The sequence below is a fragment of the Lissotriton vulgaris genome, chromosome 1_1 (assembly GCF_964263255.1).
Source record: "Lissotriton vulgaris chromosome 1_1, aLisVul1.2, whole genome shotgun sequence".
NCBI lineage: Eukaryota > Metazoa > Chordata > Amphibia > Caudata > Salamandridae > Lissotriton > Lissotriton vulgaris.
This window is the reverse complement of record NC_141685.1, coordinates 965,137,303-965,162,885: the sequence shown is the minus strand read 5'-3', so window position 1 is coordinate 965,162,885 and position 25,583 is coordinate 965,137,303. Positions and strand designations below refer to the sequence as shown.

At 44.8% G+C, this 25,583-nt stretch overlaps 1 protein-coding gene across 8 annotated transcripts in view; it reads left to right on the top strand.

The window, feature by feature from the left end:
- The window catches only part of STAT6 (signal transducer and activator of transcription 6), a 725,020-nt gene that overhangs the window by 42,732 nt on the left and 656,705 nt on the right, over positions 1–25,583 (top strand). The window lies entirely within an intron of this gene.

Genomic DNA, 25,583 nt, shown 5'->3' with positions numbered 1-25,583 from the left:
CCTATTGCCATGTTGTCGCTATTATAAACTCAGTGTTTCTGTATCTAGTATAAGCTTTGCCACAAGCCAAAAAGTACAACACAAGCAGATTTTTTTATTGAAAGCACTCAAATTTCGCCCAAATAAATCCTGCACTTAGAGCAACCAACATTGGGGTGGTCCCTAAGTCTCTCTATAAGTAGTACTCTTTTTTGTTGATTACATAAGGCCTGGGGACAGTTGCACTGTCAAGTCAGACCTAAAAATACATGGAGATTAGTGTAGCTCTTGGCATCTCATATGTTCTCAAACTCAAAACCGCACTCTGAAGTCTAAAGTGAACGATGTAAGGAGAGGGTGCTGGAACTGCAATACATTCCTCACGACTGCCCTCCTTCCATCTGTGCTGCTACCAGAGAAAAACAAACACTGTAAATGATCTAATCTAATACACTTTAATATCAGTACAGTGTAATATATGTGCCCCTGAAAGTTCAAGCACAGGCAGCCATAATCACACCTTTATGGGGGGAAGCACATTTTTTCTGTGGAAGCAATCAACTTCTGCTCAATCAAAATACGTACTCCTGGGTATTAACTGTGGGTGGAGTTCAAGCCCTTCTCTGTAGTACTCCTGCAAGCTCTTTTTTTGGTTGTTCACATTACATCTGATCACAGCAGGTCTGTCGAGCTAGACCTGAAAGGGGTGGAGGTTGCTCAGGTCAAAAGGATTATTTGATCTGCACTAAACAGTAAAGCATTGACTTTCATTGATGCTGCTGACAAGACAATGTGCCTTTAATCACAAGGGGGCATATTACCAAGCAATAGCGATAATTATCGCTATTGCTTGGTTAGCGTGAAAAAATTATCGCCGAGCTGCGGCGATTTTTATCGCAAATAAACCTTGGGATTACCAAGGTTTATCGCAAATGCGATAAAAATCAGCCGCGATGCATGAATATCGCTGAAAAGTCAGCGATATTCATGCATTAGCGAGCTAATGCTCTTAGCCATGTTATCCACCTCCCATTGGATAACATGGCTAAGAACTGCTCAGGGCAGGTGTTAGCTTTTGGAGATATTCGCGCTTAGCGCGAATATCTCCAAAAGTTGGTAATAGGAGATAGCGATGTTAGCGACTGTTTCCAGTCGCTAACATCTTGGCACGCCCACTTTGCATGTCATTAGTGATAAATATCACTGACATGCAAAGTGGGGCCCAAGATGGTCGCTATCTCCTACTAGCTGTCGCTAACTGGTGTTTGCGACAGCTAAGTAATAGGGAGATAATTTTATCTCCGCTTTCTTGGCTTTTAAAGCCAAAAAAGCGGAGATAAACCCCCTTGATAATATGCATACTGGGTAAGTAGCATTCTCCTACTACAGCATGATTTGGTAGCGCACTGATATTTACAAACAGCATATTTTCAATTGAAATGGCCACAAACATTCCCACTTATATGCAGTTTTACTGATAAAACTATATAGTGTATAAACAATAGTCTGTGGAAATTGGGGTTTCAGCAAAAATGTTTATCATTTACACTTCACCAAGTAAAGTGTTTTTCTTTATCTTATTAAAAACTTTCATTACACAGAATTACAAAAAAGTGTTTTCATAACTATTAAAATATAGTTTGAAGAATTTTTACAGTTTGTGTGCAAGCTACCTAAATGTGTGTTCGGAAAATAAAATATCAGCCTGCAACCGTTTTGGGGTATTTCAGTTTTTATCTTGAGGATGGTAAAGACCCTGACACTGTACAATTGAGCCAAATGATGAGTGATGGGAACCTCAAGCAGCTGGTAGGAGCTCCTACCCATGTAGCTGGACATACCCTTGATGGGATCTTCTCCAATAATCCCAATTTGACATGCAAAGAGGTGTTGCTGCTTCCCTGGACAGATCACTCTGTCATCCTATTTGAATTAGCGCGGACAATGCATCCTCGATGCAATTCTGAGCTGAAGGATATGACAGCTATTAGGGTTTGGAAAGAGATTAATAGCACAGAGCTAGGCAACCTACTGAAAGCCACAGCTCGCAACTTACCAGAGGGAGTTGATGATGCAACAGCGGCCTACACAGAATGGTTAGAGGACGCTTGCGATAAACCCGTCCCGGTAAAATGGTGGACCCCTAAACGGGTCCATCCTTCTGCCCCCCGGTATTCAGAAAAATTGAGTAAACAAAAAACGGCCTGTAAACTATTAGAGTGACTTTGGAGGAGTGGCTACCAGAAGATAGATAAAGAGGCTTACAAAGCAAGTCCCTCTCTTTAAAAAACTACTCTTAGACACCAAAAGAGGTCTCTGTTCTGAACAGATCAATCTGGCTAGATCCTCCTCCAAGGAACCCTTTAGGACCTTTGTTAAACTTACGACCCTCAACACATCCAAAATACAAAGTAGTCCTGAACTTTGTGAAAATCTCGCTTCCTCTTTTCAGTTAAAGGTGGAAGCCATTTTCTCATCATTTGCTCTTAATCAGGCTCACGACAACAAAGTTTCCGCTGGTATGAGGTCCTCTCTGTCTAATACAACTCTGACATTAGATAGCTTTTCTCCCCTAGAGATACAAGATTCGATCAAACTTCTGATGTCAATTCAATCTGGCTCACCTTTGGATCCATACCCTGCCTTTGTGACCAAACAAGTCCCAGATACAGTTGGGGAAGCTCTCACCACTCCCTTGTTTAACACTATTCTTAAGTTGTGGCATTTTCCTAAAATATAGAAGACGCCTTCCGTTCTACCCCTGCTTAGAAAACAAAACCTTGACCCCAAGGACCCGAACAATTATTGACCTGTCTCCTGCCTCCAATTACCGACAAAAATGATGGAGAAAGCCTTGAATGGGCAACACAGCTGATTCTTGCTGACCAAGAATATACTGGATGCAACCCAATATGGATTCAGAGCTGAACATAGCACTGAGTTGGCTCTGATCAAATCCACCGAGGAGGTTAGAAAGGCCCTGGACTAAGGAGGCGCCGCTATCCTGATCATGCTAGATCTTTCAGTGGCCTTCGATATGGTCCATCACAGGGTGCTGATGGATCTTTTAGGGCTAGTATTACAACTCAGAACTTTCAAAAATCATGTCAGCACCCTAATATTAGTGGTTTCTGAAATAGACATGTAACTGCTTGTTAGGGTAACAGTCGTTCTCTAGAAATTTTATTAACATAACATAACATTTTACATTCTTTGTACATCACCACTGTCAGACAGTTCAATATACATAGTCCTGTGACTTTGCTGCTTATTTTATTCTGGAGTTTGTGTTTACTTTTCTGTCTCTGTCTGCAAATTGGAAGACATAAGCTGGTATTTGACCTTTGTCTCTCACCACAGAGCAATTGTGACTAGATAAACACAAGATTTAAAGCCATCTTTATTGCTCATTCACTTTCTGAGATAAAAGGACACCTGTTCTTGATCAGCTCGCCAGAATGGGCCAGTAGGCACTAAAAATAATTTGTCTTGATAAAATCTGACTCACCATAAGGAGGGGGCAAGTATACTCTGTTTTTATTTAAAGCATGTGCTTCAACATATACATATCTTTTTCTTTTGCAAGACCCTTTCAGATAATGTTGTTTGATTGAAAACTTCCTTATTTAAATCAACTGCACTACTGTTTGTCCTGATGAAGGTGGAAGAAAAATATGTATAGTCCACCGAAGCATATGTAGATGTTTTTAGCTAACTACTGTTGTTTGCCATATAAGGAGTGAAGATTACAGACTCCTTCATTTGTTCTCGGACTAGGGGCACACAACAGAGGCCTTTTTTTAAAATGTATTAACTAAACTGGTTCTTGTCTAGGAATGCATGATATAATGTATCATAATGGAATCATGTTTGTCCTTGAGTGATTGTTGGTTTCAAAAATCAACGATTTGATTGTTTTCGCTGTAGTTTGTTGATTGATGGAAATTTGAAGATACATTTATTTTAAAAAGTATTTTTTGTAATTATTCTAGTTATAGTTAATCAATTTGTGGGCTTGGAAGAATTATGGTTATGACATATAGTTTCAGTGGATAAACTTATGTCCTAATAATTCTCAAACCCTTTGGATTATTATCGACTGCAGCAAATGGGCCACACCCATTCAGCAAGAGAGCAGTAATGGTGTAATATTTAGTTGGTGGTGCATTTTAGAACACACTGTCGCAAATATATTACCAAAGAATGCACATTTAAATGCCCCCTACATTTACAGACATACAGTTTGGCTGATAAAACTGGGAAACAGTTGGAACACCATGGTCTGAACCACATATGTTATGACTACGCAAGCTCGACTACGCTTGCCTTAACCACGCATATGCTGTACCCATGCGTATGCGTAGTTAATGCAGTGCGCAGTCTAGCTGCTGGAAGACGGAATCAGGAAGACGCAACAGTGAGGTAGGTAGGGCTTGGGGATAGTTTTTAGAGCTAGGTAGGTGTCGGGGTAGGTTTTAGGGCAGTAAGGAGGTTGGAGTAGTTTAAGGGACAGCGCAGGGGGGTGGGAGAGTGTAACTTACGGGGCAGGGTTTTAAGCCTTAGAGTAGTGGGAGTGGATTGGGTAGTTGTGTTAGTTTTTAGGGTGGGGGTAGGGTAGGTTTTTGGGCAGTGGAAGGGGTTGGGGTAGTTTAAGGGACAGTGTGGGCGGGGGTTGGGGTAGTGTTTGTAAGGGGCAGGGTTTTCGGCCTTCGTGTAGTGGGAGGGTAATGGGTAGATGGGGTAGTTATTAGAAACTGGGGGGATTTGGGTAGGTTTTGGGGCAGTGGAATGGCAGTTTAAGGGACAGCGCAGGAGGTAGCGGGGTCGGGTAGTCTACGTAAGGAGACAGAGTTTTCGGACTTAGGGCAGTGGCAGGATGAAGGATAGATGGGGTCGTTTTTAGGGCTGGGGGTTCGGGTAGGTTTTAGGGCAGTAGAAGGGGTTGGGGTAGTTTATTGGACAGCGCCCGGGTGGAGGGGGCGGGGTAGTGGCGACCTTAGCCACACATACTCCTTTACTATTCATGCCTATACCACGAAAATTTGTGGTAAAGGAATGCATGGTTAAGACATATTCGTGGTTTGGGCTGCGTGGTAGAGGCACTTGTGCTTTAATCATGCGTACTTCTATCATACAACCGATAAAACTATATAGAGCACGAACAATGTGTGGAAATCGGGTTTCAGCAAATATTTGTCACTTGCACATCACCATGTGATGAGTCTGGATTTGTTTTGATCCTATTAAAATCTTTGTTTCCATCACACTTCAGAATCACAAAAAAAGTGCTTCATTAGTTTTTTTGTAGCGGCTGCTATATTTTGAAATATGTGTATAATTCATTTGTAAGTACTTACATTTTGTTGTGTGTTAGAAAAAATGACATCCTGCAGCCTTCCCTTTCACAGCATGGTTGTGACTTAGTTCACGTTACAAAATCCTCTCACTTTGCAGTCAGAAAACTTCCTAAATGTAGAAGGTTAAGTTAACAAACACACCTCGGCATTCTGCCCCATTTCATGCCTGTTGCACTGTGAGCTCATCAGAAGTATGCACGTGTTGGGTTGGGCGGTTGTGTTGGGCGGGAACCTGCTTTAGCTGAGTCAGCACGTTTCAGTGCAGGAAGTGCTCTCTTCGAGAAAGACCTGACCTTGCAACACCGAGACATCAAGTGTGCTCAGTTCCTCTCGAGGTGGCAGAAGCTTTTCACCCTCCAGCTGCGATCTCGAGAAATTAGGTCACTGCCACCTGGCCTACAACTCACAAAGGTCTCTGGCAGTGCACTGAAGCTAGCAGATGGCCGGACCTTATATGGATGGTTCATTGTGAAGGTTGCTCTGTTGTACAGAGAATATATCTGCCTGGGCCAGTGGTGCCTCCTTCTAGGGCATTCTGGTCCGCCACGCATAAGGCTCAGTTAAACAACTGTTACTGTATGGGCTGTATGCCACATACAGTTGACCTCTCTCTTGATTTGGGCTACTGGTAGCAGCCAACAAAAAATACACATCACAGCGTTAGCCCCTTGTAGCATGGATTTGTGCAGAACATAGGCTGCTTCTCACAACCTCCACAGTTACATTAAAGGCTGTAAGAGAATCAGTCCTCTCAGTGCATTCAGCTTTTAAGGAAATGCCTCCCAGCAGTAGCTGCTGAAAACTTCCTGTTCGGCAAGCTGCTGTGCGATTTAAGGAAGCAGCCCTAGAGACATTCCGAGGTTTTACTCCTTAATCTAGGGGCGTATTTAAAGTTTGATGGACAGCGTACGCTGCCACAAACATGGAGTACCCTGTCCGTCAAGCTGACGGTCTGCCTGCGCCATTTGGAGTTGGTGGACCACCATGTTTCTGCTGGAAGTGCCCCGCTAGCTCCTCCGGTGGAACCCTTAGATCAGTGGCCAGACCGAGCACGGGCCATTGGTCTGAGGACCTTAGACCGCCTCCCTTATTCGAGCGGATGATCCAAAGTGCAGTTCTGGCAATCCCAAATTGAAAACCTAACAAGCACTGGCATTGCCAGTAGGTCTAGTGCTTAAATGAAAGTGCCTTCTGAGCCATTGATGGGTTTACACATTTGGTAAGTCATCATACATGCAGTCTGTCACTCGTTTTAGCATTCATTCATCCACTTACACAACCAGAGTATACTTGCACAGAAATTCAACAACACATACAACATACTTTAAAAGAATGAAAGTAGAAAAAGAAAACATGCTGCTGTCTAAAGATGACAGGCAGATCCTTCCAATAACAAATACAATTAAACACAGCAGCAGGAGGCTGTTTTGCAGTGGCATTGTACATGGTGTTCATTGTCTTGAAGTTGCAGCACGGCCTCCACCTTTTAGAATCAATGTGTTGGTCTTCTTAGAATGGTAAAACAGTGAAACTATGGACAATACCAATTCACGGCTGTGGCATGGTCTAGAGGCAATGGCCTCGTTGTATCTGGCGCACTTCAGATAAAATTAAGAGCAAGCAAGCAGCCTGTGAGCACTGTTTGTGGAGCTGCGGTATGCTCTAAATTACTGAAAATAAAAAAGAAATGAGAGGTAAAAAAGAAAAACTGAAAGACTTTGGGACTGAAGCACACTGTATTTCATGTGGATGGGTATGGATCAGACAAATGCCAGCCAACACCAAACCCATTGCCTACTGTGGTAATCTGTGAGATTCCTTTGAACAAAATACCTGCCTTCAGGTTTTGACCATTGTAATTACAATTAGGGCTCCCATATGGTATTTATTGTTTTGACATTTCTGTCTGTATCCATATTTATTTTTTGTCAACTTTATCTGCATTTATCCACATTTACTATGGGTTTTGTGACAAAAATAAGGCTGAAACTGGTATATTTCCAAATTTATTTTAACCCGTAAATATGCAGTCATGCTTGAATGCCTGTCAGGTTGCAATGATCTGAACACCCGCAGAAGATAAATCAATGTACTTATAGGAAAATATGCATATTTCAGTATCAGCCTTGTGCATATCTACTGCTTTTCAAGCCTCTTTACTAAAATTCCTTTTCTTTTAAACCCCCTTACCTATCAATCCACACAGCTATTGACCTGGCATCATGGCAAATTGTATTTAGAATCACTCAAAAAGCACCCATTTTCCGTTTTTATCCACATTTAAAAATAAATATAGATAAGAAAATACATTGTTTTCTGTCTGTATTTATCTGTAAAAATCAGTAAAAACAGAAAATAGGTAGCCTTAATTACAATCCACTGTTAAAAGCCTATTGCCCTTAACACGTGTTTCACAGTACGTAAGTGAGGCCTGCTACTTTTCTCAAAACGTGTGATAATTGACAGATCTAACCTATGAAATCTGACATAACTTTCCCCAGTGAAGCTGTAAGGCCTGTAGCCTTTACTGTTGGCTTGACCCCATAACAAACAAAGGCATACTGAAGTGCACGTATGCTGATAACCATCATGCATACAGTTAAAACATAGTACTCCACAAACCTCATGTTTTGACCCCATTAGGTCTGGTGACAGCTGCTCTGTCGAGCCAGATCTACAAAAATGACCCCCCAGGCCTTGGGGAGAAAACACACAAGGTGTCAGGGACTTTGAGAATTCGTTTTTGAAAAGCAATCCTACTGGTAGAGACACCGTTGAATACAATACTTCTTTACATTGACTGTAATGCTTTAGCTCGTATGTAGATTCATAACACACAGTACACCCTTGAGGAGTGCTGGAATGCTGCACAGCTCGATAATACAGAAGGGCAAAGGTGCAAAGAGAGAATGAAAAGCTGCAGCAGTAGAGAACACTTATACCACTCATACGTCAGTACAACCATAGCAACAAAAACAGGATCATTGAACCTTTGACCAGTGTTTTCAGAAGAGCCGCCCTGCGCAGAAAGGCCGTAACTTGCATGTCCATGATAGGAAAATGGCTGAAATTAGTATACACTTATACGGGGCATGTATTTTTGACATAGCATCATTATATATGCACCATGATTCTAGTTCGGACTTTGTTCTAAGAACACAAGTAGACAAGTGTGTCCAGCCTTAGGGTTGCAAAAGAGCTGGCGATACTTTATAAGACTTTACTACAGGTAATAGGGTTGATAATGTGTAACAGCCCTTTAAAGAATGTAGGCTGCATCAAAGGGCATAACAGCCTTCAGTGGCAACTGACGTGGGCCTTCCATCACTGGAGACCTGTGTTTGAGCCGGGACAATCAAAGAAACAGCAGGACTGCTGGACCTTTAGATGTAAACCAATAGGATTCAATGACTCTGAAGTCCTCCATGGGCAACAACTACTTCTCCACATGGGGAAACGGCCTTTTCAACAAAGCCGTTTCCACGAAATCTTTAACCACGCATGCAGTACAACGCATGCGTGGTTACCACTAAAGCCTTTACCACGCATACCTTTACTACGATGTTTGTAGTAAAGGCATATGTGGTAATGGTAAAGAGTAAAAAAAAGGGGGGTTTGGGGGGTCTCCCCCCAAATAAAAAAACTCACCAGAAGTCACAACGGAAACTGCACATAATCAGCGTCGTTTAAGAGAAATCGGAAAAAAAATTCCGTTTCCTCTTAACGACGTATGACGTCACCACGCAAATAGTCGAGGTAAAGGTTATGCGTGGTAAACGAATTCCGTTGTAACGCATGCGTGGTAAAGGCATGCGTTGCAACGGAATTCGTTGAAACGTCATACATTCAACACATGCAGTCAGGGAGCACAAGATGTTACGGTCACTTAGATCCCTTTGGATAGAGAGAGACGAAAGCCAATGAGAAATATCAGGATTGAGCATCTGGTGCATTGTGTGCATTATGCAGCATGGTGTGACGCCGCTGAGTAGGAGTCCTGAATATTGTGTGGCAAATATCATTTTACCACAATATTCTTTTACTTACCTGTTGATATTTTTGTCTTTGATATTTAGGTCTCTATATTGTGGTAAAACAGAAAATACCACGCAAAATTACAGACCGATCATCTGCTTCTCACTAGTGGGCACTGCCATGTGGTGGCACCTTTCTGCGTAATTCATGCACCAAAGTAACTGACTGGTATGATGTGAGTACCTGCATGTGTGGAAGCCTAAAGTCAATCAAACAAATATACAGTACAGTTCAAAGGGGATTTTATGTTCGATGAATGTATGTTGCAAAACATCCACAGCCCATCCAGAAAAACCCGAGAGTACCACATTCCTTAATATACACCCAACCATTTATCTTCTCAAAATGTATTGACTATCTATGAATGAAGGTTTATGTTACATCAGCACAGGCAAAGCAGCAGTTGTCACCTACTGTCATGATTTCTTGAACCCTTGCGTTCACTGTGAGTTCAGCACAACACAACCGACCTCTTTAGAAATTCCACAAGCCCATTTGGTTTAGTGCTATAAGAAAACTGCCTGTAATTGCCTTAATATAGCACCTGCCCTAATGGTATTATTCATATACCAGTGGAAGAAGACAGCATAATGTTTTCTTGTGTGTGGCATTTACATAATGAACAGCATGTGTCACAAGATCTCCCGGCCCAATGAGTTCACCTACAAGTTGAACAGAATTTGGGATGAAACAGATCCAAAGAGAATACCTTTAAACCATTTCGTTTCACGGCAAGGTCTGCTACCTTTTGTGGAATATTTCTTGGTTCATGATTCCTTTTCCTAATGAGTAATATGTCCCATTCAGGCACTAGTTTTTAGGATTGAGCTAATTTGTATTATAATTTCATTAAACAACAACAGTATCCAAAGTGATGTAACAACATGCACAATCCACCAACTCACTCTCCCAGGGAGTGTCACCATACATGATAATTAGAAGAATCATAGGTCTGCACTTTGAACAGAACCATGTTCCTTCAATTTGCCGTTTGAGTCCCTAAAATGTTCTAAAGTTTTCACGCTGATCAGTCTCCTGAGGTTGAATCTGCAGGGCCCTCAGAATCCTTGGACCAGTGAGTGAGTGAGGGAATTTATGGAGTGCAGTCATATGTCTTGAGTGATCTGGGGCCAGCTGTACAGCTGAAAATGCTCTGATTTGGCTTCTGCAACCGCTAAAATGATTTTTCTAGATTCTAGGTACTAATCCTGTTTTATGAGTTGGAGGAGTTTTGCCGACTCCTGAGATTCCAAATGGATACCAATTCGGTATCTGAAAAGGACATGTTGTAGGCATCCCTTCCAAATGCTGAATCGGTATCTAATGTATCAGTGATATGCGATCAAAATCCGGTCGCAAAACATTGATATTGTACCAGCTGCGGCCGGCAGTGGGAGTACCTGCAGGGCGGTGACGTAGGGAGGGGGAGGGGCAGTATCGGGGTAGTAATGTATGGATTACTGAGCTTCCCAGGTAAGTAAACATTTAAATAAATAAAACGAATTTCGTTGAGTGCACTGCATCCCCAAATGCGATGCAGTGCGCGCAACGAAATTCGTTTTATTTATTTAAATGCTTACTTACCTGTAAAACTCCGTAATCCATACATTACCTCCCCCCCCCCCACCCTGCCCCTCCCCCTCCCCACGTCACCGCCCTGCAGGTACTCCCACTGCCGGCCGTAGCTGACTAACACCTCAAAGGATGTGGTAACCCGTTTGCCTAAGTGTTGGGATCCTAATTAGGACATTTAGCCCATATTATCCTCTGCAAATAAATCCTGCATGCAGTTAATTTATTTGAAAATTCTAGCCCTATTTCTGTAATGTTGTACAGAATTTCCTCCATCCACATTATTTGCCAACATCTGTGGTATGAATTCAGCTCTACTGGGAGTGCTACCCAGGCTCGCTTTCCTTGCAGTGTTTGTTCAGCTTCTACCAGGAATAACAAGGCTAATTTCCTGTCTCTCTCGATGCCCATTACTGTCTTGACCCCTGGCATCTAACTCAGTTAAATACTCATTACTTGGGACAGGACTGGAGTTCATAATATAACATCTAGAACTAGACTCCAAAAGCTTTGCATTTTAGAGCAAGTGCACAATATGTAAGGCAATGAGCCCATCTCTCCTAGCTTTAGACCATCTCTTATTGAATGTGTGTAATGCCATCAGTATAAAATGTTCATGCTACCTTTCATTTGCTTACAATTATGTCTCCTTTATGTGAGTGACATACTACCTCAGGCCAGTTTTCGTCTGTGAGTGAAATGTGTAATTCCTTCTCTCTTGAGCCTTGAACCCCACATTTGATTGGAGACTTTGCTTAACGTAATACCCGATATAATCTTGATATAAAGGAGGTCAAAGCCTTCATTGTGCCGGGCTTAATTGTGTGATGCAGTGCCCAAAATAGTGGGACCTCTTGTCCTTCACTAGGATAAATTCCCACCTGATTTGTTAAAAATATTTATATTACCCTTGCTAAAAAGATGTCCCAGTTTCAAGCACACAGCTTTTTCCCGATATAAAATGGTTCTGACCCTCCTGGCTGAAAGTCAGAATTTCCAAATGAGGAGGGTGAAAGTGGAGGAAAACCTATAAGGTTGCCCTTAAGGCTGCTTTCGCCCTATTGCTTTTTTTGATCAAATGAAGTTCATATTGAGACGCCCATGGAAGTGTGTGTGCGAGAAAATACTGCTGGTTTTTAGGTCTGGTGTAAGCCAAGACCTTTAGATTTTACTAAAATATGTATATACTTATGCATATGGTCTTTAAACCACCTTTCTACATCCATTGGTCTACTGTTGTGTCATCCACATTTTGCTTCCGCCCACTACGGGAAACAACCTTTACAACGCAGTCATTACATTGCAATACATTTACAACACAGTCATTACATCGCAAAATCCTTTAAAACACATGTCACTACAACACAGGCATTAAATTGCATGTCATTACAACGCAGACCATTACAACGCATAGTACCCCGACACTATCCAACACTTACCCTACTGTTGCACCCCCTGGAGTTAGAATATACATTTTTACCCCTACACTATCCGACACTTAACTTAAATGCAATATAGTGGTATGCGTTGTAATGGTATGCGTTGTAAAGGTATAATGCGATGTAATTGAATGTGTTGTAAATGTAGTTTAAAAAAATTTGTTGTAGTGGTATGCGATGTAAATGTATGCGTTGTAAAGGATGTTGTGAAGTAAAAACTGAGTTGTAAAGGCATGTGTTGTAAATGTATGCGTTGTAACATCATACATTTGCCCACTACAGCATATAGCATGAGGCAGTGGGTCAGCTTACTTAAGCCAATGGTTAGCTTCACTTTGAGTGAGTCCATTTTGCTCTTTCAAAAGGAGCACGTCTGCACACAAGCTAGTTCCATTTAGTGCCAGTGTTTTTGTTTTTACTTTATGATGACTTCAATGCTGTCCTCGTGTTTAGAATCGGATGTGAAAGCAGGACACTTTTAAATCACATTCTATCTTTATCAGGTCACATCTCCTACCAATGCTGTTGTAATTTCCTTTTGGAGTGTTTGTCTTTTCTGGCTACTGCTATTTCACAGCATGCCAGATTCTGAACATTTAAAATCTGTTCAGTATTAAGTAATCCTCTTTTTACTTTTTTTTCGTTCTCTCCTTTGTTTACTAATCTTTTTCTTTCTTTCTTTCTTTCTTTCTTTCTTTCTTTCTTTCTTTCTTTCTTTCTTTCTTTCTTTCTTTCTTTCTTTCTTTCTTTCTTTCTTTCCCAGGTAGTACTATGGTAATATGTGGTTTTTTAAACCCCAAAAATATTTGAATCACAATTCCAGAAGACACCTAAAAAATAAACTTCATATAGTTCCTAAAATTATAGAATAATTATTTTTTTGTATAAAAAAAGTGTGACGGAAATAGGGATGGTCACAGTACTACTCGGTCTACGATGGCGCTGTGGGAAATAAAAGAAAACAGGATAAAGAAGAGAAGAAGAATACCGCGCAGGAAAAGAAGGCAGAAATTGAAAATGTATGTTCATAAGTAAAGGTGGGGTGGAGAGAATGGATGAAGGGCTCTGAGAGATTTAAAAAAAACAAGGATGGCAAAAAGGAAGGGTAGAAAATGTAAAAGGAATAAAAGTAGTAATATGGGAGGCATGGGGACACAGGAGGGATCTCCCTACTAAATGAAATCAAAAGAAAGTGGAAGCCATAGAATTGGAAAAAAAGCAAAAGAAGCAATAGGAAGGGGCGGAATTGAATATGGGGGATAAAAGCCAGGAACCCCATAGCAGTGTGAATACTTGAATAAATTCGAAAAATAATCAACATTTTTTTTTTTAGCTAAGAAAGACATTCAGCAAGTTGGATTTGTCAATCTAGTGAATGCTTTTCTTGGTGAAAAATAAGTAGAAACCGGTTTGTCATTACCGATTTCAGAGGTTTTTTCATCATTTACCCATACAGCCCAGGTTGAGACGTTGAAGTACCCAGACTCTGGGAGTGCTGCCATGCAGCACTGAGGAAGGTGATATGCGGTTCGCCTGTGCTCATATTTACTGCTTGATTGAAGCTACTTTTGGGTAGCGAGAGAGGAGTACTCCTTAGCTTAGGGTGTCATGTCTGTTTCTTTTTGTTAGGTCTCGCTGAGCCAGCGCATGCGCTGCTCGGAGAGACATTAATTAGGTGAGTTTTCAAAGTGCTACAGGATGGCCTAGCTCTTGCGTTCACGCGAGTGTGCACGCCCGCAGCCGCCACCTGTCTCCTCAGTCACAGGTCATTAAGGTGCTTGTTCCTTTCTTTCATGGCTCATTAAGCCTTACATCATGCTCCTCCACCCCCTTGCGCCCTGCCATCACAACCCCCTCCAAGGCAGCCCTCACTACCCCCTCCCACAAAACCCTCCTTCTCTGTGGCAAACCCCCTTCCCTGCCTAACCTTTTCTCACGACCAACGCATAAACACACAACCACACACACAACCACACACACACACAACCACATCCACACACACCCACAACCACACCCACACAGCCACACCCACAACCACACACATCCATACCCACACTCACACCCACACATGCACACACACACAACCACACACACAGCCACACACAACCACCCACAACCACAACCAACTACACACAAAACCACACACAACCACACACACAACCACACCCAACCACACCCACAACCACACCCACCCACAACCACACATAACCACACGCACAACCACACACACAACCACATCCACGACCACACCCATACACACAACCACACACACAAGCACACCCACAACCACACCCTCAACCACACACACACAACCACATACACACACACAACCACACACACAACCATAACCACACACACACAACCACACACGCAACCACACACAACCACACCCAACCACACCCAACCGCACAACCACACACAACCGCACACACAACCACACACACAACCATACACTCACACACAACCACACACAACCACAACGATAACCACACACACAACCACACACACAACCACACACACAACCAAACACACACAACCACACCCACATCCACACCCACACCCACACCCACAACCACACACACAACCACAACCTCACACAACTACACACAACCACACACACACACACCTGCCCCCGGCCACTCACTGCCTATCAGCCTCCTCTCAGCCAGGTAGCCCGATCGCAATCAGTTTCACTTTCACGTGATCAGTTTCACTTTCACTGTCGCGTTCGCCGTGAAAGTGTTAGCGTTTCTAGTTTTATTCAGCATTCACTCTTGTTTCCTAGTGCTTGACAATCCAATCTCTACAATATTTAAGCAGCCTGCACGTCTCCTGTCAACCATACCACTCCATGCATTTTCTCTGATCCACATAGATATTAGTGGTACAGACAAAGGTAACCAGGTTTCTTATCCTTCCTTCAAGCAATAACCAGAATGCAAAACTGCATTTGTGCCCCACTTAGTTTTAAACAGCAAACAGTTATTCAAATCGGTTTGTTTCACAGAGGTTGTGTCTGAGGAGAAGGGCAGTGGCACTCGCATGGCACTATATGCTCGTGTGTCCAAAAGAGTTGTTTGAAAAAAAAGTTTTATGAAAAATTGACTCCACCAGAATACGAGTTCTGTCAGCTGTGAAAAGGAGACCAATAGTGCCCCCATTTTTAATATTCTGTATCCTCGGTTCAATACTGGGGTGCTTTTTTAACTTGTTTCTAGTTCATTGCGAATCTTACAGTTACTAATTCAAGTTGTGTTAGCTTTAACTTATTTGCAATGCACACTTTATCTCAATAAGTTGCTGTTACAAGCTGCAAGTCCGCTACGGAAGCCGATTTATGTGCTAATTATTTTCCACATAAGGTTGCAAGACCATAAAGTGGAGTTTTCAGGATTTTGAATAGTTTCTTGTTTGAAGATGTTACTCTCTCCTACGCACCCCACTCCTGTACTAAGGTTACGAGTGACCTGGCACACGCCTTTCAAAGGTTCTTGCATCCACTCAAGTCTGGCCTGGCACTGGTGCTTCCCAGCCTGGCACACACCGGGTGATGATCTCCGCACCTCCATCTAGACCCCAGCTCACTACTGTTTGCAGTCTGTCACTCACCCCTCACCTCTCTGGCACTCACCCTTCACGCCTCAGGCCTAGCAGTCACTCCTCACACCTGGCACTCACCCTACTCCCTCTCTGGCACTCAGCATTGACTCTCTGTGACACTCAACTGTCAACTCCCTGACACTCACCTTACACTCACCCTCGACCCTCCTGGTACTCCTACTCCCCCTCCCTGGCACATATCCTGGCACATATCCTTCACCTCCCTGACACTCACCCATTTCCCTCCTGGCATTCAATACTCACACCCTTGGCACTCACCCATCACCTCCATGGCACTAGCCCTTCATCCCCCTGGCCTGGCAGCTACCCTTCACCCCTTGCACTCACCCTTCCCCTCCCTGGCACTCACCCTTGACCCTAATGACTCTTACGTCTCATCTCCCTGTCACTCACTTCTCACCTCTCTGGCACTCACCCTTCACCCCCATGGCCTGACAGTCACCCTTGTTCCTCCTGGCATTCACTCCTCACCTCCCTGCCACTCAACCTTGACCCTCCTGGCACTAGCCCAGTTTCCCCCAAGAACAGAAAATAACAAGCATTGGCATATCTAATAGGTCTCGCCTTTCGGACCTTATAAGTGTTTAGCCACGCAACAGTTGATGGTGTTGCACCAAGGATATTGTGCTGCTTAACTAAATACTTAGAAGGTCCCAAAAGCGAGACCTATATGCTTCTTCTGTCTTTGGGAGGGAGGTGGGTGGAGGTAATCTGCTTCACATGCAGGATGTGAGAGTGAGAGACCTCTTTTGCTTCCGTTTGCGAAAAGCCACTTTGCCCACTGACTCAGTGCGCATCCTCTTATCAGCATCGCTCTCTCTATGGCAGAAGTTAGACTCAGTTACAGGAGAAGAGCAGACTGGAATTGGACCGGCCTTGTCAGACTTGTACTAAAAAAGAGGATTCCTGTAGGAGGAGCTAAGCTCGACTCTGCGGTGAAACCCCCTGAAGTCACTGGAGTGGATCAAGATGGATCCTGAACTCAGACACACGAAGGGGGTTAAGCTTGAACTTCCTACGCAGTCAATCAACAGCACAATGTCAACAAAAAGTTAGACAGATTATTATTTTTTTTTTAATTTTTGGAAAACCTTTATTAGAAGTGAGATCAGTTACAATCGATACAAAGCAGAACATCATAATCAGCCATCGGAACAGGTTCAAACAGAGCAAAGCAATTAGACCATGGCAGTGCAAAGCTCCGTCCCACAAATGCTCGGTTGCAACCCAGGAGAGCAATTTTGCAGAAAACAACAGGATTAATGAAGGTTTAATTTTAAAATAAAGTAAAAGGGGCAGGATCTGTGGCAGTATATATAGATCAAAGCAAATCACGGGAAGCTCAAGGGGCAGGATGATCATAGTCCAGGAGAACTGCCAGTGGGAAGTAATGATTCCACTCGGTACCAGGATAGCCAAAAAACAAGCAGTCCGCCCACCAATAAGTTCCCGATCGCCATAGCAAAGCAGTCTAAATCCCTCTCAATAATCGAGGTAATACAGGTGTGCAGAGAACTACCACCACAAAGATCCCGAATAAAGAAAAGGAGAAAATAGAATTAGCCAGGAACAAAAAGAATAAGAAGGCCATAGAAACAAAGAAAAATAGGAAAACAACAACACCCCTCCCCCATCCCCCCACCCTGCACCCCTGCATGTGGCTACGGCCTACCCCCCCAGCAGCGTGCCTGTCGCCCATTGTGAACCCGAAATATAGACAAGAGAATAAGAGAAATAAGGAGATAAAAGAAGAAAAGGAAAAGAAGTAACCAACAGCCCACGATAGGGAAGGAAACATGGGGGAGACGCCCAGTGCGGGAACCCCAACCTCCCCCCCTCTTCACCCACCTTTAAAATCAATCAGAGAGCAAATACACAATATTGGGAGCACCTATTTAAACAGGATGTATCAATCGCTACGCAGTCCAAGTCCCACGGGGGGCATAGTGCACCCCCAGCCGCTGAAATGGCGCCCTAAGCACACTCGACTCTCACAGGCAAACAGGATCAATGATGCAGGTCCCGCCCGCCCCAAAATGCCGGACCGGGGTAGAAATCACAAAGTGAAACAGTCATGGCAGTCCAGGAATAACCAAAACCTCTCCAAAGTCACATGAAACGAGCAATCAGCCACCACCGATCGTAGTCCACGGAGTACGCTGTCCTGTAGCCGATCCGCCGTGAGACACCAGAAAGTCTCCCCAGGGAGCAAGTCCGCAGTGTCGCCATCAGTAAGCCACCTCCACGTCGAGCCGCAGCCCCGCCGTGATAGCAGTAACCTTTGCCACAATGAAAGTGATGAGCGAAGCTGGTGACGGCCACAATGAAACATCGGTTCAATAATAATCAGGACTACTTCCCTCCATCACCAGAACGTAGGTCCGCGGCCCCTTAGAGAAATACAGTCGCCATCCCCCGGCTTCCAGTACACCCAGCCGCCGCCACAAGGTATAATCCATCGGATCGCCACTGTTCCAACAAGCAGCGCTACGGCGCAGTACAGGCAGGCTTAGAAGTCTTCGGTCCCCTCCCAGTCAAGATGGCGAATAGCCTGTGTATCAGCAATGGGCAACACAGGGTGCCCTTCTCCCCACCACTGAGTATTGTTTGTGGGCCCCCCCAGCCCAAAAAGGCACATTAACATCGTGCTCTCGCCAGCGCCCATGAGCTGGAGATAATACGTCAGTTCAATTTGCAGGCATGCAAAATGCTCCAGATAGACAGGGAGCAATTCTCAGAGTCCGGCAGCCAACAAAAATCGCTGGGGGGGGGAAGTAAGGGGGGGGAGAAGCAAGCAGCACAGGAGCATTGTGCATTGCACCTGGAAAGGGCTTCGGCGGTGTCGAGGGTATTTTCAGGCTCCTTGGCGGGAGACCGGCGCCTCACTGGTCGATGTGTCCATTGTTGTTGCATTGGCGGTCGGGTGCAGCGAGACGCGAGGTCCCGGTCGCCGGCATCGGGCAGGCCGCCCTGCGCTGGAGAGCGTATCTCCGTCCCTGGAGCCAGGAATTTCGCCGGAGTCGGACGCCTCACCTCGGCGTCCCTTCCGACGCACGGAAGCTCCGCGCTCTCACGGGGCAGGCAAGCGGAACAGGCGGTGAGGAGAGAAGGTCGGCGGAGCCAGGACTCGGTGCGGCCATCTTGGCCGCCGGCCCGGCTCCGCCCCCCCAAGTTAGACAGATTTGATCGCACAGTGTAAAAGGAACTTTCTCAGCTCCCAGTTACTTGTTATCTTTTCTTTGGGCCTTGAAAAGTGGATTCTACTTAAACAAATGATCAGTTGCGGAGCAATGGTGGTTGTTCAGCTAAATACTTTTATGGTTTACATAATTTATTATTTTTAAACAGTTACACACGCACTCATCTACATCCAAAGGCCAGTGAATTACATAAACCAATGGGGTGAAAAGGGTGTGTAGAAAAGCGGGGGAGGGTGGATATGTGAAGAGAGCGGCCTCTGCAACATAGAGATAGATATTGGGGAACATGAGGGAGGTCTAGGCAGGAAGGGGGATGGTTTTTACCTCTTGGACATCATTCCCGACTACTGCACAAGGTTCTTGTCTGGTTAGTAAGAAGTATCGAATTTAGACTGGCCTCTCGAAATCATTTTTGGTCAGGCACAGGCTCCAGCTGCATGAATCTGGGGATGTGTAGGTATTTTGGGCATGCTAATCCAGCAAGAGGAACTGGAGGCACGGGATCCGCATTTTATCAAAGTGCAACAGTTTACTATCCACTGAGGTGGTGAGTTTTTCCATCCCTATAATGTCCTACAGTCTATGAAGCCAGTCTATATGCGCCGCTGTAGATTACGTGCTCCATTTAGAGGTGATACCTTGCTTGGCAGTGCACAGTACCGTGCTGATAGCTTTTCCTTTGCTGGAGTGTAGCGGGTAGGTCAACAAATTCGGGAAATCCTAGCAAGGTATAGCTTGGGACAATGTTTTGAGAGACATTGATGATATTTTGGATATAGAGGGCCCCCCGGGCCTCTATAGCCAAAATCTCATTAATGTCTCTCAAAACATTGTTCCAATACCTTTTAAGTTTGGGGCAGAGCCAGAGGAGGGGTGTCAACGTGACAGTGTAGCCACAGTTACACCAGCAGTCCACTTTGCTTCTGCTTTTCCAATTTCGCAATCTTTGCTGGGGTATCGCACCTGTAGTGTGTTATTTCAAGCATTGACTCTTTAGTTACCACACGGAAAGAAGAGATCCATGCTTTTTGGAGAGTATCTTGCATTCTTTGGGAGTGAATGATCGTCTAACTCCTCCTCCCATCGTTTTTTTGCTGGGGATTTACTGGTGTCCACTTTCCTGTTCAAAAATGCATATAAGGCTGAAAGTTGAATTTTATCGATGGTTTTCATGATAAGCCATTTCTTGAACTTCGTTAGAGCTCCACTGGACGCTTTGCAGATCTGAGTTTGGGTGACCTAGTGTATAATGGCTATATAGCTCCAGATTTTCCTAGCTGAGATCCCATAGTTCCCCCGCACTGCCTGAAAGTCCATGAAGCCTGTGTGGTCAAAGAGATCTCTAAGTACGATAGGTGGGTCCTGTCATGGCGGGTGGATTTTGAGGATTGCCTATAATAGGAGTGAGAGGTGCGATGGGGTGGAGAAGTTTTTAAGGAGCATAACTCAATCCCATACCGCTAGTTTGGCTCTCGAGATTGGTGATATGTATACCCCAGGGGCTAGTGTCTTTTGAGGAGCTAGAGTACTTTCCAAATATGAATCCAGCTACGCCTTGGTCTATTAAGCACCAATATTTCTCGAAGATAGACCTGCTCCATTCCACCATGTAGAGCAGTTGGGCTAGAAGGTAGTAGTGAGAAAGACAAAGAACGCAAAGACCTCACTCTTCCACTGACAGGTAGACCCACTTCTCCCTCCTCCACTGACAGGTGCGCTTGCTTTCCAGCCATGCAAGGTTTTTTGCCACCCCAGATGTATATTTTCACTGCAGCTATCCAGCCTAGCCATAAAAGGTCTCCCCGTTTCTGGTTTTCAAGTCTAGATAGGCCATAGCAATGAGATAGGCATAGTTGGATTCAACTGTTTTCTGAAGAGATGGCCATATTTTAAGTCCTTAGTATTACACCCAATGCTTCACCCACAGAAAAGGAAATTGGGGTTCCCGGTGAAGCCTATCTGGTTGAGGACCTGTGAGACTAAAGAACTGATTTCTGTATATTTATCTTGAAACTGGAGACAGTTCCAAACATCTTGAGCTCATGCAGTAGGACTGGACAAGTGTCACCATAACATCATTGGTATATAATGCTATGTTATGTTCCTGTTAACTGTAATGATGCCCTTTATCTGCCCATTTGTCCGAATCTGCTCTCCCGACAGTTCCATTTAGAGGGCAAACAGGAGGGGGAAGTGGGCAGCCCTGGCGCATACCTCGAGATTTAGTGAAGGCCTGTGAAAGTAAGCCATTAGCTCTCACCTTCACTGCAGGTCCAGAATAAGTACATGTTGCCTTTTTTTTAATGGGCTCGGAGGCCCACTGTGTAGCGGATGCTCCACAGAAAGGGCCTTTGCTATTTCAACGTCAATAGATGTGAGGGACGCGGGTGTGTAGAAGCAGGCTGCTTTATCAATAAGAAATACTAGTTGTTTGGTTTTATACCTACAGCCTGGCTCTGGTATAAAACTGGCCTGGTCTGGGCCTATAAGGTCCTGCATGTATGTGTGGGCTAAGGTGGGCATGTTAAGCACGGAAACAGGATGGTAGGATGTCATACTCGGAGTCTCTGAGCAGAGACAAGAGTGCAAGGCGTTTGATGGGCACATTAAGGCCACGAACATTGACGCTTTATATTTTCACCATAGGTGCTATGGTAAAAGTGAAGTGTCCTATGGGGGGAGGGAGGGGGTTGCAGGTCAACAGCCAGCCATGCCTTGACAAGATGTGTAGCAAGTTGTAGGTGTGAGAGACTAACAATGGGTGGCTAGGGGAACGTAACCGGTGAAGAAATAAGGAACTTAACTGCCTCCACCATTTAGGCCAAACATACTGTCATTATCGGGTTTGTGTTAGGAGGCATATTGGCCTTTTGGAAATCGTTGGTGAGGCCGCTCTGTCCTCCCGTTATTGATTTTAATAATGGACAATCAGCAACCCAGGGCAACTGTCGTTAGTAGCACCAGTAAGTCCAGGAACCCAGCCCAAGTGGCGTGTCGGATAAGTGGGGAGATGATGGGGGGACTTAACATTGGGGTACTCAATCAGAAACACATGCATGCTTAGCATTGTGAACCTGGAGAGCGATCTCAGCGGCTTAAGTCTGCCATTGGCTTGTGTAAGCGTCTTTTAAAGGTACGGTACTCCAGCTTGCTTCCGGCCCTATCTTGTTTGTGACCCAAGGGGATGAGCACGTTGGAGCTCTTTATCAGTAGGGTCGCTCTGGCCAGAATAACCCTGGCTTCGTATATGGTGTGGATCGAGTGAGTTTCATTGTCCCACACGAAGGTCAGTTGGAATGGATGGACCCATTTGTATTTGACTCCTATGTCAAGAGAAGGAGAAAGGCAGTGGCCATCGTTGGAGCGTGATCAGAGACAGGGCTTGGTATAACCAGATTTTCACACCTTCGAATAAAATAGGGCGCTGGTCATGTGCCATTGCCATAATAGCTTCCTTCTGCTGGTAGTGATGGACACAGGTGCGGATGTCCTGTGTGGTGCCAGTTTCAATGGGATTCCGCCCCGCTCTGTGGATGCAATTAAGAACGATGTCAATTCCTTCCAGGTTTGGTTGTAAATAGTGAAATAGGCGGGTGATGCCCCCCTCTAGGTCCCCTTAGTCTGCCAGTAGTGGAATGCCCTGATGTTTGATTAGCAAGATTGATTTTGCAAGTCTTCCAGGTATATTTGTATTTACGCATTTGTATAGCATTTGCTATTGAGATTCAATAAAGCCCCATGTGATAGGGGCATGTGATTCAGAGTGATCCACCCCTGAGGGTTGCATATCATGTGCTGGGTGGTCCATCAGTTTCGCATCGCTGACGGATATGGCTTTTTTGTGCCAGCATTAGTAAGCATGTTCTTCAGGGTAGGGTCCTTCCTAGGCCTTCGGTTTGTCAGTGTGGCGAAAGAGTTTTTACTATGAGTAGGCCTGAAAGCAGGGATAGTTCATAGAGACCCTTCCCTGGAAAGGGAAATCCTTCGGTAGCAGGGGCACGTGCACAATAGGCTCTACAATGTCGTTCGGCTGCCCCCGATTAGACCCACTGCGATAAAATCCAGGGTTCTAGGCAAAGAGGGGCCTCTGTATGAATGGGGGGGTGAATTGGCAGATTGTTTTCGCAGCACCGGCTCTTAGAGTCTCAGTGAGGCAGGTGCACTGCTCTCCGGGGTTCAGGTGGGGAGACGGGAGCACCAAAAGCTTCTGGATACGCTTCTCTCAGGCCTTGGGTGGGGCCTCCTGACTAAATCGCTTACTGTCTCTGTTCTTCTTTCCCCCTTGGGGGTCTCCTGGTGGATGCTTGCAGTCTTAGGGTCGCTGGGACAGTGGGGGAGACGGTTTGGGGTTTGGACGGTGCAAACTCACTGCAGTTAGTATTTAGTTCTGAGCTCCTCTGATCAGCCGCTGTAAATTGCATTCTGCGACACAGTCACCTGCGTGGAATGGGCCTAAGGCTTTGTTAAGGCCCGTCCGCTGCTAGTGGTTGTGTGTGAAGGGGGGTGTAATATGTCTAAGGGCTAGTGCTCCCAGCGCAGCCTTTGCAACAAGTGCCACCCTGGCCAGCTCATGGTGGGCTGTTGAGATACTCCTGCCAGGCCTTGGTGCCTCCTGCGCTCAGGTGGCGCTCACCTGGCTTTGTGCTCAGTGACGCACCCTCCTCAAGTTCTAAGGATTGGGAGCTGAATTGGTTTGTCTGGAAGGAGGGTCGCTCCAGTGTACTGTCCCTGCAAAGGTTGCCATTTTGAGACCCACTGAGGGCCAGGCACCAAGTCCAGTTCTCCATTGGTGATTTGGTGGAATCGGGCGATTTGCTTTGTGGCAGTGTACTTAAGACAATCTCTGCCGCTGGGTTCCAGGTGGCAGAATGTAGCCCAGGGACACAGGTCGGATGAAATGGGCAGAGAAGCTGTGACGAGATGCTCCTATGTGGCTGCCATCTTGGCCACTCCCCTCAGGCCCAGCAAGATACTTTTGACCTCTCCCAGGTTTGCCACACTAGTGCATGAGCTAAGTGAGGGTCCCATAAACATGGCAGTTGGAGGAACAAAATGTATCACCACCCTACTGACAGAAAGTATGCTTGGTTTACTTGAAGATACACATTTGAGAAGAAGATCAGGACCAGTGATTGATGTAGGAGAATTTGGAGCATTAGCGAAGCAGATTCTGGCCTACACTGATGGGCATAAAAGGGGCTGTGAGGTGGGTGTGTACTTAAGTAGCTGAAGTAATCTCACCCACTAAAGATATACACCCACACACATATTACCGGGCATGCAAGGTTCTTTCAAAATTGGTATAGGAGTAGACTCTTCTCCTAACATTAGAATATTCAATAGGTTCTTTTGTGGTTCTGGACACAGAACAAGCTAAGACATTGACCAACAAGTACGTTTCAAGAGAAAATGTCACCTAGATGGCCTATATTGAACAGACAGACATTCTCAAATAAGTGTTGACATCGTATTCTCCAGTCTCTCATCGTTCAATGCACACTTGGCCCTGGATCCTGAAATTATTTGGTTTAAGTACATTGTATAACAGCAGTGAACTTTCTGTCATGCAGAAGGGTCAGCCAAATTACTTATGGGACACAGGAGTGCAATGGGCCAATGGGAAGAAGGGAAACCACAAGTTATCTCACTTTAAACTGTCCTGGATGAAAAGCCCAGGGATGAAGTGGGCTTGCTGAACACTTATGTGTGCCAAATGGGAAATTTGCATCACTCAGATCTACTTACAATACACCCGGGGTAACAAATGTACCTCCTATGTGAAGGGTCTCCTACTTCATACTATGAAAAAGGCATTTACCAACTTGGGGGCTCTGTTTGGGGTACCCTGAAATAATCTGACCACAAATCATTCAACATAAGGAGTAGTGAGGGCTAGGTTGCCTGCAGCAAATGAGCGGTTCAGGAGTAGCATTAAACTCACTAAGCATAAGTTGTGAAGCAGCCTGTGAATGGCTTCGCAAGACTTAGAGTCCGATTTTGATTTTGGCGGACCGAGTGATCTCTGTTGGCCTCGCAGAGGACTTTCCGTCTGCCAGGCAGAGACTACTCCACTGGCCAAATGTATAAATGACCTCCAAGCTATAACGGCGGTTCCTCCATTTTCCTGTTTGAATCAGGGCTCTGTCAGCGGAATGGCACCATGCAACAATCACTTCACTTTTTTATTTTGAAAAAGAAAATCCTGAAACTGGATTTACTTTTTGAAAATGAAAAATTAAATTCTGTCCTCGCAATTGGAGTTCGCTCCTACTGTGAGGGGATCATTTAGCAGTTCTCACTGCCCCTGCCCCCATGGTTTTACTGGCGGTGACAGGCAGTGAAAACTGACTTGTAATTCCACCCATACACATTTACAAATT